We start from the raw sequence: 14,359 nt of genomic DNA on the forward strand, positions 1-14,359 counted from the left end.
GAAAAGTTTTAAAATGTCATTAGTTGAAGGTGCGCCTTATAATCCGGCGCGCCTTATAGTGCGGAAAATACGGTGTGTGTGTGTGTGTGTGTGTGTGTGTGTGTGTGTGATATATATATATAAACAATATATATCTGCAATAAACAGAGGTTCATAACACTCCTCCTATTAGCACACGCAGGTTCCTTCACGTATGGCGTCTCTACCAAGACGCTTAAACGCCGTACGCGCATTGGCTCAATACGACACTGCGCAATGACCTTAATGTTGACAACAAGGACACCAGCAATGGATTACTTGTCAATTTGACTGCATAACAGAATCACAGAGTTGTGAGATGAATTACTCGGCAAAGCGAGCGAGACAAGTGGGGTGTGTGTTCATTTAAACCCCATTTATGTATTTAACGGCTTACAGCGCGGCGTACGTGACAGCGTGCCAGCGGCCGCTTTAATGCAGATGTATTACAGCCAACGCGCGCACCGGTGACTGACAGCCAAAGCATAATGCTTGGAAACAATTATTCGCGAGTCGGCGCGAGGTGTCCGCTTGCTTTTTTGATAAACACTTTGGTTTTGGTTCAGATTGATTCGCCCCATCAGCAACCGGGGGACTTCAACATGGAGGAGTGCGCCGTGGCGGCGGCGGGGAGATTGGCGGCGACGTTGATAAGTGCCCGCGCCGTGATCATCATTGTCGTCGACGACGTGGCCGCCGTTCTTGATTTAATCACAGGTCTGTCAATGTGTCCTCGCGGTTGGAAGCTTTGTATTCCGTGTTGATCGTTATGTGTCGCAGGCAGCCCGCACAATTCTTGATCAATATGTCAACAGATGACAGCGGTGGGAAGTAACAATGAACAAATACTCCATTATCATAGGATTTCAAGTACCATAGTTTCCGCACTCTAAGGTGCACTGGATTATAAAATGCATCTTCAATGAAGGGCCTATTTTAAGGCTTTTAATATATAGGAGGAACCGTATTATAAGGCGCAAAGAATAGAAGCTACAGTGGTGGCTGAGGTTGCGTTAGGCATCCTCTAGATGGAGCTGCGCTGAATGCAATGTCAACAAAACAATCAGATGTCAGTCAAACTTTTTAAGAGACAATCAGAAAGTCGTATCTGAAGAATGGGGAAAAAAATACCTCAATTACATTAAACACTGTTTAGCACAATGCCAAGAAGAAGAGTTTAAACAAATATAATCTCGATTAATTAAATACTACACTTTTTTTTTTTAATCAAGATACAACCAAAACCTGAAAATATGCTTTTGTAAATATAAAAAGGGTTTCTGGATTTATTTTATAAAATTGCGCTTTCACTTGCAAAAACTTTTTTGTGTCATCGCAAAATGAATTTATTCAAAATTAATGCATATATAGAATGTCAACATTTCAAACAAGGAGTTTTTCATTTTAATTGTAACAAATACATTCATAACTGAAATGCAGAGGCAAAAATGGAAGAATTTACATGGGAATATTTGTTTTTTTTCGTCCCCCGAAAATGAAAATGAACAGTCTCCGCACTGTATAAGGCGCACGAGATGAGGCACTGATATTTTTTTTAGAAAATTTAAGGCTTTTGGTTGTACCCTATAGTGTGGAAAATGCGGTTTCTGTTGACTAATACTATTACTGATGAATTTTGACAAGAGAATTAAACAATGCGTATTCAGCCAAACCTCATTAATTTTGCTCTACAAATGTCTACTATCTTAATGGTAATCCAGAATGCAAAACCCATAAACAGGCTAACTAAATTAGAATCAATGTTTTGGTACAGACAAACCTTACGCAACTTAATTTGAAGACAAGAGAGTCACTTGAAGACAGTAAACGACACCACCAATAAGGATAATTTTTTTACCCTCTGTGAAACAAATAAACAACTAAAGTTAAAACACTGAACCACTCGGGACAATAATCTAATTGTGATTTTGTGTGCTCAATATTGGTGTATTACTAATCCTATTTTTCTTCATAAAAATGTGTTACAACAGTTCTTATTTGACTTTTCTTGGGACACGTGAACAGATTACAAACATTTCCATTTATTTCAATGGGGAAAGGTGATTTGGGATAGTGGACAAGTCAAGAGCATCCCTTTGGTGAAATAGGCTCCCATTATTATCAACTGCAACTGACAATGTCAAGAAAAAAGAAAAGCGAAGGGTAAAGTTTTGTTTTCCTTTTGTGCCTGGCTATTTTAGCCAATGATAGGATGATTTCAATTTTACTGTATTTTGTATCCGTCAAGTACACCTGCAAGCGCTTAGGCGTGTCCGTCAAAAAGAGCTGTTGCCCCTCCCGTATTTCGAGTTTTTGGGCAATTCCACGCATGGTTTCGCGTGACGCATTTTCCGCATGGCCTCTTATCCGTTCGCTCGCTCCACTCACCTCCGCCCCGGCCGTCCCCGTCGCGACGCTCCGCCGCGGCCCGTCGCTTCGTTCCCAAAGCCTTGTTATCTGATATCCTCTTCACGCCCCATCTTCTGGAAGCTTCATCAAGCGAGCCAGGACAAGAAAGGCGCAAACAAAAACAACATTATTAAACGCAGAAATTCTCTCGGATTCATTCGAGCGTTCAGGCGCCGCGCATCACATCCATTTAGAGGCGGCAAATTGATTCAATTTGGCGTGTTTGCATCACTTAATTCCGGCGGCTGTCGGTGAGCTGTAAAACATGCATTGTCAGGGAGATGCTTTTGTTTTCCAACCCCCCCACCGCATCACTTTAATCGCAGATATGCCTTCCAATGAATTCTCATTTATTAATCTAACTTTGCAGAGGGAGGCGACAAACAAAGCTGTAGATTGGATTGTCGAGCAGCTAAAGTCACAATGAGTTTGCAAATAGTTTGGGGCGTTTCGTAAAGAAATTCTGACGCTTCCATTAAATAAGCAGGACATGGAGATTGGGATTAACGCATCTGGAAAACCTGCTGATAATGAAGACGAGTTTTGTTGGCGAGCACGCATTTCCTGTAGGTGCTGTAGGGGGAGCCTGGGAGCAAAAGAACAATGATTCTTTGCTCCCCACTTTCAAGATTTTGTTTGTGTTGCACAGAAATATGAAAGAAATCCCCAGGCTTTGTGCGACCCCGGAGTGCAGTCATTAATAACTTTAACAATGGCTTTGTTCTGGAAGCGAACCTAGCGTGACTGTGTCGCAGTGACCTATGTGGAATAGCAGGACCGATGCTGATCAGTTGGAGTCAACTATGAAAACTTGGGTGAAAGTTGGATACATTTATTTGCTCACTCAATTGGGGGGAATGATGACTGGGGGAAGGTTATTCGTAGGGCCGGGTAACCAAAAAAGTCAACCAAGTAGGGTTAGTCGAAATTAAAAATAGATCGACTAAAAGTATCCGCCTGGAAGGTCTGCCTGAACCATGTGTTCACCACCATTTTGTACATGAACCGTTCTTGAAGACGTACACAGTGTTGCAATGGCGGCGACATAGAAGGGCTCCCCAAATTGCTTAGGATATTACAAGTTTGGGATCATTTCTCATTTAAATCAAAGTTACAATAGCAATGTTCAAATTTTGCAATGTCTAGGCCGACCAGCATTGTAGTGACGCATTGCATGGAGCCATTGATGGTTTCAGAAAATAAGTGCAATTACCTAAAAAACCCTGACAAAACAACACAAATACAGCCAACCCCCTAGGGTCGTGACAGTTTCTTTTGTCGCAAAGCGGGGAAAATAACATAAAGAGGGGATGAAAAACCTCAGTATTCCACATCGCAAGATGAAAAAACGTAAACCGGGGAACGCTGTAACCCGGGGTCCACTGTACAATATGTTACTTCAAACAGTTTTAGGTGTCAAACTTTTGAGCAAAAGTATGCACAGTCTGTACATCAAGACGAAGATGATAAACAGGAAGTTATTAACCTCGTTGATGCTAACAGGAAGCTTCACTTTCAGGTTTACTCCTGGAATAGTGTTGAAGCATTGTCTGTAAGTAACTTTAAAGACACTATTACATGTATAATGTACATATAACATTATATGTATTTGTGAACTAAATGGTACCGAGTGTTTGCTGGATTTAAATGGTAAACGTTAGTGCGCCAACGTTAATCGCGTTTGCTCACTGGTTAGCTGAGGAATTTTTGTTCCTCTCTAGAAGATAATAAATAATGAATAGTTATATCCACTCCAACTCACGGTCAGCGCCCTCTTGAACAATCCATGCACCTAGGAGCCATGTGGACCACACGCAGCTCATCGTCAATTTTTCCATACGGCGGCGCGTCGACTATTACCGACGTGATCGTTCTTCAGCGGCCCTGCAGGAGCATCCCTGCATACCTGTCAGCCACAAAGAGAGACAAAAGATCTGCTCTCAATATGTGTTGCTGTGTCCTCTACGAGGCATCAAACAAAGCAACGTGTTTTAGTATTCACAGCCTAACACAAGCAGTCAAGATGGTCTTGTGGTGTGTTTTGAAGCCCTGCACACATTCCGAACAAGTTCGAGAGGAAATTCTTCACCGCGCTGATAAAAACTACGCGCTAATTTTAGCACCAAGGAACGATTGAAGAAGATTCCGGGAAACTGCAAGAAGCGGTTTTTAAATTCTGCCGTTTCTGGTATTTCTTGAAGTGGGTTTCAGACTCCGTTTCAACGGCTCTCACCTCAGAAATATGATTTTATTGACGAGAAATTGTTTTCACTTTGCATTCAGCTTTATACGATGAGTCAAAGCGGGGAAAAACACAGCATATTCACATTTTATTTCAAGTGTTTATGATGCTCAAGTGTTTATAGCTGCAATAAAAGAGACGCCGGCTTCGTGTGGCAATTATTAATTGTAATTTGAATTGTGTGACTTGTATCTTTGCGCTCATTGATGGAAACAAAACATAAATTTCCGTGTAGCGACTGAACATGGGAAGCAACCCAAAATAATAATATTTCTCCTTCCCCAAGAGTCCGAGCTAGCCCAAATAAACAACATCGTCACAAAAACCGAAGATGAAAAGAGGACATGTGTCAAATATAAATCATGTTTTCCGCTTTGGATGTGCAACGCGCAGTGTAAAAAGGGATTAGGGACCCCTCGGAAGCAATTACCGCCACGAGTCCCACTGTGAAAAACACGTGTCAAAAGATACTAACCCCGAGGGTCACATCCATCCCATCTATTGTTAAAGGGAGCTGTCAGCCAAGTATGAAACAGATAAATGTTTAGCTTTGGGGGGGGTCCTCTCACATTTGTTGCCTGGAAGTATTGGTAGTCACACAAAAAACAGACAATAGGCATTCCCATTTGGCTGAATATTATAGAAAATTACCTATTTGACTTTATTAGGTAAGTAAATGATATAAGTTTAGTGTTATGTTTTGTTGTAAAAGCCATGCTGCTGTTGCGTTATGCACTTCCTGTTCAGCATCTTGCAAGGTAGCTACACAATAGCTATAATACAAGATACAGTGGACCCCCGTGTTACAACGTCCATGACCTACGCTATTTTCATGTTGCGATGTGGAATACTGAGTTTTTTTGTCCCCTCCAAGGTATTTTCCCAGCTTTGCGACAAAAACAACTGTCATGACCCTAGGGGGTTGACTGGGTTTGTGTTGTTTAGCCTATATCTGCTGGAGTTTTTAGGTAATCTCACTTATTTACTTTTGCCGCAAAACTACTTCCATGCAAAGCGTGACTACAATGCTGGTCTGCTATTGGTCGGCCTAACTTGTTTCAAAATGGCAGAACGGTAAAGCTTTGTTCGATTGTGAGTGGTTATAAAAGCGTATTTATAGTGCATTTTACTGCTTAATTCAAAGTTGAAAGGGTTAGCCATGGGTCCCAAGATTGCTAGTGATGTTAAATAGAGAAGAAGATGATTTATAAGGAAATGAATCTGGAGATAATCAAGAAATACGAAGGTAGCCTAGCGTAGGCTACCTTTACTAGGGAATAAATCCTATCTATATTTTTATTTATGATTTTTTCTGATTGTATTCCTGTATATTATATATGCGTAGCACTTACTATACTATTTTGTGAGCAATTTTTAATATATATGTACAATTTTCTGAGGTTCTGAACGCATTAGCTATTAAACATAGGTTTGGATTGCCCGTCATACGACGAATTCGCCTTACGACCCCAACCGCGGAACGGATTAATCTCGTAAAGCGGGAGCCCACTGTACACTGTAGCTATGTGTCCTGGTGCAGTGGTCTCAAATGAACGCTGAAAAACAAACAAAAAAAAAACAGTCCACACAAGCATTCCAGTTAGTGGCAAGGCATCCTTTGGAAAGGTCATGATTAATGCAAGCTGATCCATCAAGATACTGTACTTACAATGCACAACAAGGCACTTTGTCATGCGATAGCGCAGATGGGCTTACAGCACTAATGAATGCATAGGGCGGCTTTTTCATTTCAGTTGGAGTCCTCGCTGTCACGTATGTTTGTGTTTCATAGGCCGGACGTTGTATCAAGGTCATTTCCTATCACCCGCCACCCATCTAGGAAAGTAAATTCAATCCATCCCCATACCGGAGCCAAAGACATAAATACGCTCGGGTTGACAACGCAAGCGCGGAGGAAATATTGTTGCGCCTCTTAATGGAGCCGTCAACAATCACTTTCCAGGAGAAAAGATGGAGTCACGAGGCAGCTTTGCGGTCCAAAGGCAGAGTGGAAGCGTCATTACCATAGAAAACATTACAGGCGATGACGGACGTCCGGGCCATCAAAAATGATCATGGCATAAATCCCATACGGCGCATAATGGGCCTGTCACTCTTCAAGTCTGAAGGGAAAATAATGCCTATGGCTGATCTTTATCTTCCACTGTTGATTACCACCAAGTAAGATTCGAGCGTGTTTGGCTAACGGCGCCCCAACAATGCGACGGGTTATAATCCCGCCATCGCTGCCCGATCCCATGCGTCCCTTTCGAACTCTTATGTCCTCTAAGATTATTTGATGAGGGATTTGTTGACGGGCGGCAGACAAGTCGAGCGTGGGACCGGAGCTGAAAAGTCATCAGCTGAGAGCACGCGCGGGCTAGCGCTGACACATGCGGCCAGTAATAAGACTTGAATTCAGAGCGGCTAAATAAAACACACATGCCCTAGGTGGGCAAAGCTCTTCTTGAATTTGAGGTCACGAACCATGTCTTTGCCACGCAAATAAAGACTGTTTTTTTTTTTTTTTCCTGCAGCAGAATTGCCCCCCCCCCCACCCTCTGTCTTGTTAATGACATGATTAAACTCTGCTCAGGTTAAACACATTCCAAACCCTGCATGGCTAATTGGAGTGATGGCGCGGACTGGACTTCGCCTCCTCTGTGAAGCCTCCGAACACACAAGCTCGCTGACGCATTTCATTACCGAGTTGTTGTTCATTTGAATTTTAAAAGGGGCACCCTGTTGTGGCCATTTAGCCAGAAATAAGCATTTCCAACTGTGAGTAAAACCTTTTCTACACCAGGCTGCGAGTCAGTAGGCACACGCGGATGTAGAATACTTTATACGTACAATCCACGACTACGCATCTTTCCCATTGTGTCCCTCAAATGAGAATTTTGATTGTAAGGTTGTCAAAATATTCTGCTCAACGGATTACAGTAAATTAAAACGTTTTTTTGTTTTTTTTTGACTGAGGTAATCTAATTTTTCATCTCTAACTATGCTTACCACAGAAAGAACTTAAGTTTTATGGAGGACCAAAAGTGGCAAAATGAAATGAATGGATATACCATTAAGTAATTAAATAATTGTGTCATTAAATAACTATTTTATTACATGTATCATTAAATGAATGACTATACCATTAAGTAATTAAATAAATGTGTCATTAAATAACTATTTTATTACATGTATCATTAAACGAATGACTTATAAATACATATATATATATATATATATATATATATATATATATATATATATATATATATATTATATATTTATTTATTTATAATAATTTGAATAATTGATTTAAAGAAGGATTGATTTATTTAATTCCATAAATAAATTTATTTAATCCCATAATTCCATAGTTCATGGCAATTCTATTTAATTCATGGTACATTCATTCATTTAATTTTGTCGCTTTTGGCCCTCCGTAAAGATTAGCCTACCACATAAATGCGAAGCATCCAGCTGCATAGCTAATGACAGCAAAGACGCTAACGTAGCGAGTCATAGCAAAGCTCTTCGCTAAACTTAACTCAACATGTCTGTGATGGACAAAATGAACAAGGTTTGATTTTAAAGTTATTTTCTAATGATTCGTTGACAAGAAACTTTTAGGTGAGATTAAAATGACATAAATTAGCTCCATTAATTAGAGATCTTAATTCATTTTTGACAGTACTCCACTGTAACATTTTTAAACGGGAAAAATTTCAATCGCGGTACTGTCTTGTACATGATCATATAATTATAATCATAATCACAATGTTTAGACTTTGTCTTTTGAATTCACGTTTACTAACCTTAACAGTGTCGTTCACTCCTAAAACATTAAAACTGTCAGTATTAAATGATGTAAACCATTAATAAAATCATCTTAAAAATATAATCATTTTCTGTCCTTATTTTATGCCTTAGAGTCGATAACTGGGCTCTCGTTAGCAACAAAAATAAAACGAATTTTAATCACCTGTTGTCGTTTTAATTGATTGTACATTCAAGTTAAAATATGATCAAACTGAAACGGCTTAAAGATTACCGCACCTTTCATCTTGATTCGACAGAAAATCCCAATAAAAACCCCATCCAAGTTGGATTATTTCATCCTTCTTTCCGGAAGGTTCTGTAAATTTGTAAGATCGCTATTCGCAAAACACCTGCGTAAAAAAAAAAAAAATCAAAAAGCAACTGCCGCTGTCCTTTATGCTAATGATCTAAACCGTCACCGCTGAAACACTTTTGCGCCTTGTCTGAAATGGAAATGCAAATAAATATCTGAAGCAAAGTTAAAACAAGCGAAACGTTTCTTCAATGAGCTTCGGCGCTGTGGTACAAATGTTCATAGTTTGGAAGAGACTTTCCAAAAGTCTTTTGTTTCTCGCTCTTCGCTTCAAGTCCGAGACAAAGACGAATGCACTCGGCCGGTGTAAATGGAGCAGAAAGCATTGGGAGAAGAAAGACAAATCCGGCACAGTTGGGGAACCCACTTTTACTCGGCGCTCCATGGAAATAGCTCGCCGCTCTTGCGCTCTCTCGGGCCGGCTGAGAGATGGTGATGTTTTCAAAGGTCATTTCGACCATTTGTCTTATCCGGGGAGTTTCTTCTCCGAGACGACCGGCGCAACACGGAAACTTTGCCTCGGGCTTCCACTTTTGTGCGCGGCGAAAATTAAAAAAAAAAAAAACGGGATCTCCCATGATATTACTTTCACTGTTTGCTCATGATGACATGTTTAATATGGCATCACGTCCGTTTCCCTTAACGAGCAAAGCAGTGCATGGATTTGAATAATGACCGCAGCCCCCCTGGTGGTTGATTTATGTCGCGCGTGCTCTGCTGCCACGACTTGCCCTTTTCCTTTCCACTTAATAAAAATTAGTGAAAGATTATCGGGGGCCGCCGCCGCCGCAAGAGTCCCGCTGATGAGACAACCCAGTCACACCGGAGTATTTACCCGCTATTGCGCCAAACGGCCGCTGATTATTACCTAGAGTGCGGCGGGACAAGTCATTAAGGCGACTTTTATCTTCCTGGCATATTTGATCAATTACTTTAGTACCTATTTGACGACTTGATTAAAGTAATGCCGTAATTCCCCAAATATACAACCGTGTATAAGAAACGCCCTTAATTTTGGGGTCAAATTCTGGTATTTATGTTACAGTGTATAAGTCATTTTTCTGTGTGTGAATGAGGATGGACTCGGGCGTTGGTTCAGCCTGCTTGCTTCTTTGAATGCAAATACTGCTGTAACAACCTTAGCTAACACGAGCTGAGGGAAATTGTGCACAGAGCCCACATGATCAACCATGATTGATAACCCCACAGGACCGGCGCAGCGTTAAGAGAGACCAGCGACAAAAAACACAATCTGAGTCAAAACGTGTCCTCTATTTCGGCTCTTGTTTCTTTCTCAAGCAGGGTGAGATTCACAAACGTAAACAAAGGATCTCGCTTGAGGATGGACTCGGGCATTGGTTCAGCCTGCTTGCTTCTTTGAATGAAAATGCTGCTGTAACAACCTCAGCTAACACGAGCTGCTGTTAGCTACAGCAGGTACTTGCTGCTAGCACAACTGATGCCTAGCTCATACCGTTACAGTAATTTTTACGTTTATAGGACGTAACCATACTTTTCGCCTTCATTTTGGGCGAAGGGGGGGGCTTAAATTTGGGGAATAACGGTAAATTTACTACCTAGTACCAAAAGTAAGTACTGTAATTGTAACTGTCAGAGTTGTCATTTAACCTTGCGTTGGTCTCATGGGGTGTTTGGATACCCCCAAATCTTTTAAATGCTCTTAATTTTGAATGTTTCTCCCTCTCTTTCTTTCTAGTTACACTGCAAAAAGTGCTAGACAAAAAAATGGCACATTTTCTCGTTTTAAACAAAAAAAAATCTGCCAAAGGGGTAAGAATTTTTTTCTTGCCTAGAAAACATAATTCACAACTTATTTTCTTCGGATTTTATGGACTGAGTGCAAAAAAAATAGTCAGAAATTGTGCACAGAGCCCACGTGATCAACCATGTTTGATAACCCCACAGGACCGACGCAGCGTTAAGAAAGACCAGCGACAAAGAACACAATCTGAGTCAAAACGGGAGTCAAAACGTGTCCTCTATTTCGGCTCTTGTTTCTTTCTCAAGCAGGGTGAGATTCACAAACGTAAACAAAGGATCCCGCCTGTGTGCAAGTAACCCAACTGGTCGCAAATCTTCCACTTTTATCATACAGAACTGTTCCTCATCTTCACCGGACTAATTCGGAATTCTAAATCAGTACGTGTATAAATGAAATAGCTTACTGTGTGCATATTTTCATCAGTAACACACTTTCAGAATCCCATAGCCGTGCCGCAATACAGAATACATGCGCATAAGTTTGCCAATTAATATGAATAAATGCCTGATCAGATTTCAAGACAGGCCAATGGTTTTTTCTTCCGACTATCTGGGTGAAACAGGCCACCGCGTCGAGCGCCGCCTTTAATTAACCTGCTGCACTCGGGCCAATGACATTTAGGCGGAGACATGACCTGAATCACAAAGTGGCTTCCCCTCTGAGCTCCGAATGGCTTTGGCTCCTAATTGCTGCAGCAACAAAATGAAAACCGGGGAAGTAAAAAGAGCCCGGGTATGAAAAGAACCTTTTTGTGACAGGTGTGAGCAAAGTGCAGTTCATAATGGACACAACATTAGGCACACCTGATGTAATGCGCAGAAAACCATGCCAATGCAAAAACATCTATATTTTATCTACCCGCCCATTAATTTTCCAAGTATAACAACGGGTCTCATATACGGGTAAACTAGTATTTTAACAGGGTTCATGCGGGTCCCAGCCAACCTAATAATCATGTTTCTTTTCAAATTAAGAGCAAAACAATTGGAACATGAAGCAACTTACGAAATTATTGTATGCCTTCGGTTCTTTAAACCAGTGGTTCTCAATCTTTTTTTAGTGATGTACCCCCTGTGAAATATGTTTTCAACCAAGTAACCCTTAACCAGTGCAAAGTATTTGGGGTTTGAAAAAAAGACTTTGCCATCAGTGTCTGATTTATTCAACTTTAGACCCTTTCAAACTTCACTTGTCTTGGTCTACAAAACAAATAATCAACCTAAATTGCCCTCCTTTGGATCATAGAAGAAATCTGAAAAAATGTAATTATTAATACACATTTTTTCACCAAAAATAATCAATACAAAGTGTCAGACTTGGTCTGAAAAAAATTATAAATATTTGACCACAGAAAGTGTGTGTGTGTGTGTGTATATATATATATATATATATATTCACAGAAAAATATTAAACACAAAGCGTCCTGTTTCAGGATTACAGTAGAGATCGCTTCAGAAAATAGATCATTAACTTAATTATGAATTATTATTATTCATTTTAGAGATGTGTTCACAAAATAAATTGGATTGAACCATTCTAGCATGGGGGAGAATCTGAGTTTTTACAGTAATAAAATTGAAACCTACTGAACATAAAATTTGTTTGATGAACTTCTGTTTTCAAATGATATTCTTCTGGACCTGCTGAGTAAAATATGTCTAGAAAACACGCAAAAAATGTTACTTTAGAACTTTGTACTCTGGACACAGATGGCACAATACTTTTTTTCTTCTTTAATACTTTGAGCAGGTTAGGTGTAATAATACATAAAAACTAAGCCGAGTGAGCTTTTGCTGTCTTTTAAGAAATGTGTTATGCAGATCATACTTCTACACTAGGAACGATTTTTAATATTCTATCAAATCATTTCGAGAGGGACTGCTGTGTAGGTTGACTCGATAGCATGGCCCGTGAGATGTTTGAAGCGGCCCTCATCCTCCGAAGCCGCGCGGTAGCTGGAATTTTCATCCTCTAATTAAATTAATGCAGCAAATGATTCATTTTGATTCCGTTCCACGGTTGTGTGGCGTTCTCCAGGCGTGATATGCGCACAGCTCATATACACCGAGTTGGCCCTCGTTGATTTTGGCCGCTAGTGCCACCAAGTGGCCGAGATGAGCAGCGTATTTCACAAGCCTTCATTTTGAGTCAGGTTGAGCTGGACGGATTCGGCATTAAGAGAAAGGATGTTTTTTTTTGTTTTTTTTGAGCGGGGCTTGCTGTCATCAGTCCGTCCGTATCACGAGGAGCGACTACACGTGTGTCAATTGGTCCTGAATGGCTTAGGCGGCAGGGAGGGGTGATAGACGTGTTTATTGTGGAGTGGATTGAGGAGCACTCTTTCAAGCCTCGGGGGATGACGAAGTGAGCGAGAGGCGAGAGTGATGTACGAGGCGCTTGAGAGAGATGAGAAGGAGCTGCCACCCCTTGTCAAGAGGGGCGCGAGCGGGGTGAGAGGTTACATACATCCAAATGCCATTTCCTTCACTCGCTCTACCCGCCAGCGCCGATGAGGAAAGGGCCGAATGAAAAATGGCGCCTGACCCTTGTATGCCTAAGGGTTTGTTTCTTTTTCCCGCGCCGTAATTTATTCTTCTCTAAGGGGATTATTGGATTTGTCCAAACGTCGGTACGCAAAAATTAATATAGTAAATTGAGACGCCGCAATCGCACAAACTGTGGCCGCAAAATTCCCTTAAATTGGCACGGACCACAATTGTTATGTGGGAGGACCCACGCTGGTTTTCTTTTGATCCTCACTGATATGCGAATGAGTTCCACGCAGCGCACCGAGCCGATCGCTAGCCGGGATGTCCGTAGCCAGAGGCTGAGCGTCACTGTTATTGTTTACGGAATCATTCCTGTTCTTCATTAAGGCAAACCGATTACAAATTCTTGCTAAGTTACCTGGAAGACACCAGAATAGGGTTAGGGTTGGTGAAATTTCCGATTGTTTCTTACAAATTTCTGGGAAATATTTCAACCCACATATACTAGGCAGCATGGAAGTGTAAACGCAGCCTAAATAGGAAGCTAGCATAGATCGATACAGAAATAACTAGCGTTAGAGCATTAGTAAGCAGCACCTACCATTAAGGATGAAAGCGTATTTTTGCGCAATTTTGCTCAACACATTCATTCGAACTTTGGCGCACGATTGGAAGACATAACTGGGTGAGCTGCGAAAATGAAAAACAGCAGAAAAAATACAATTCGCGTTCTATTGGGTAAACGTCCAAAAACGACGGACAGGTGGCGAAGGATGGGGGTCGAAACTGACGGACTAGCAAAAAAAATCCTCAATGACGCCAGTTAAATCCTAGCTCTAGTAAATATTTCTATGAAAAAAAATACTCAGTCCTAAATATAAAAAAATCCTCCCAAAAATACAACAATTTTTTGCACTACTGACTGCCAGCGCGTTTACTTTTCGCTCATGTTACGGAAAACCCACAAGAAGTGACGGTGCTGTTAAAAAATGCATGATACAAACGCAACAACAACGTTGATAGCTAAAACCGATATCCAAATTAGTTTTTGCCGTTGAACATGCTTTAAAAAAAAAATAGGAATCGTTTCGTGAATCGGCTCTCCATATTCATGAAAAACCGCACGGATTTTAAGATGGGATCACACCGAATGCCGCAACTTTTTTTTTAAAAGTCATTCGCTGCCATTGACAGTCACAAAGAGCCATTTTAAGGTTCTTAGTGAAAGCCATTTTTAAAAAAGAAAAACTGCCAGACAATTTCGAGCGTTTTGACTAATCATAGTT

The 14,359-nt window shown here is 40.8% G+C and overlaps 1 long non-coding RNA gene across 1 annotated transcript in view; it reads right to left on the reverse strand.

Annotated features, from left to right (window-relative positions):
• Positions 1-2,416: 2,416 nt before the first annotated feature.
• The window catches only part of LOC148405659 (uncharacterized), a 28,405-nt gene continuing 16,462 nt past the window's right edge, over positions 2,417-14,359 (reverse strand). The window contains exons 2-3 of the long non-coding RNA XR_015864177.1: positions 4,190-4,333; positions 2,417-2,508 (exon numbers count right to left, since the gene is read on the reverse strand). This is a non-coding gene — a long non-coding RNA (uncharacterized LOC148405659). The remainder of the gene's footprint in view (positions 2,509-4,189; positions 4,334-14,359) is intronic.

Source organism: Hippichthys cyanospilos, chromosome 22 (assembly GCF_059441005.1).
Source record: "Hippichthys cyanospilos isolate Australia breed blue-spotted pipefish chromosome 22, RoL_Hcya_1.0, whole genome shotgun sequence".
NCBI classification, from domain to species: Eukaryota; Metazoa; Chordata; class Actinopteri; order Syngnathiformes; family Syngnathidae; genus Hippichthys; species Hippichthys cyanospilos.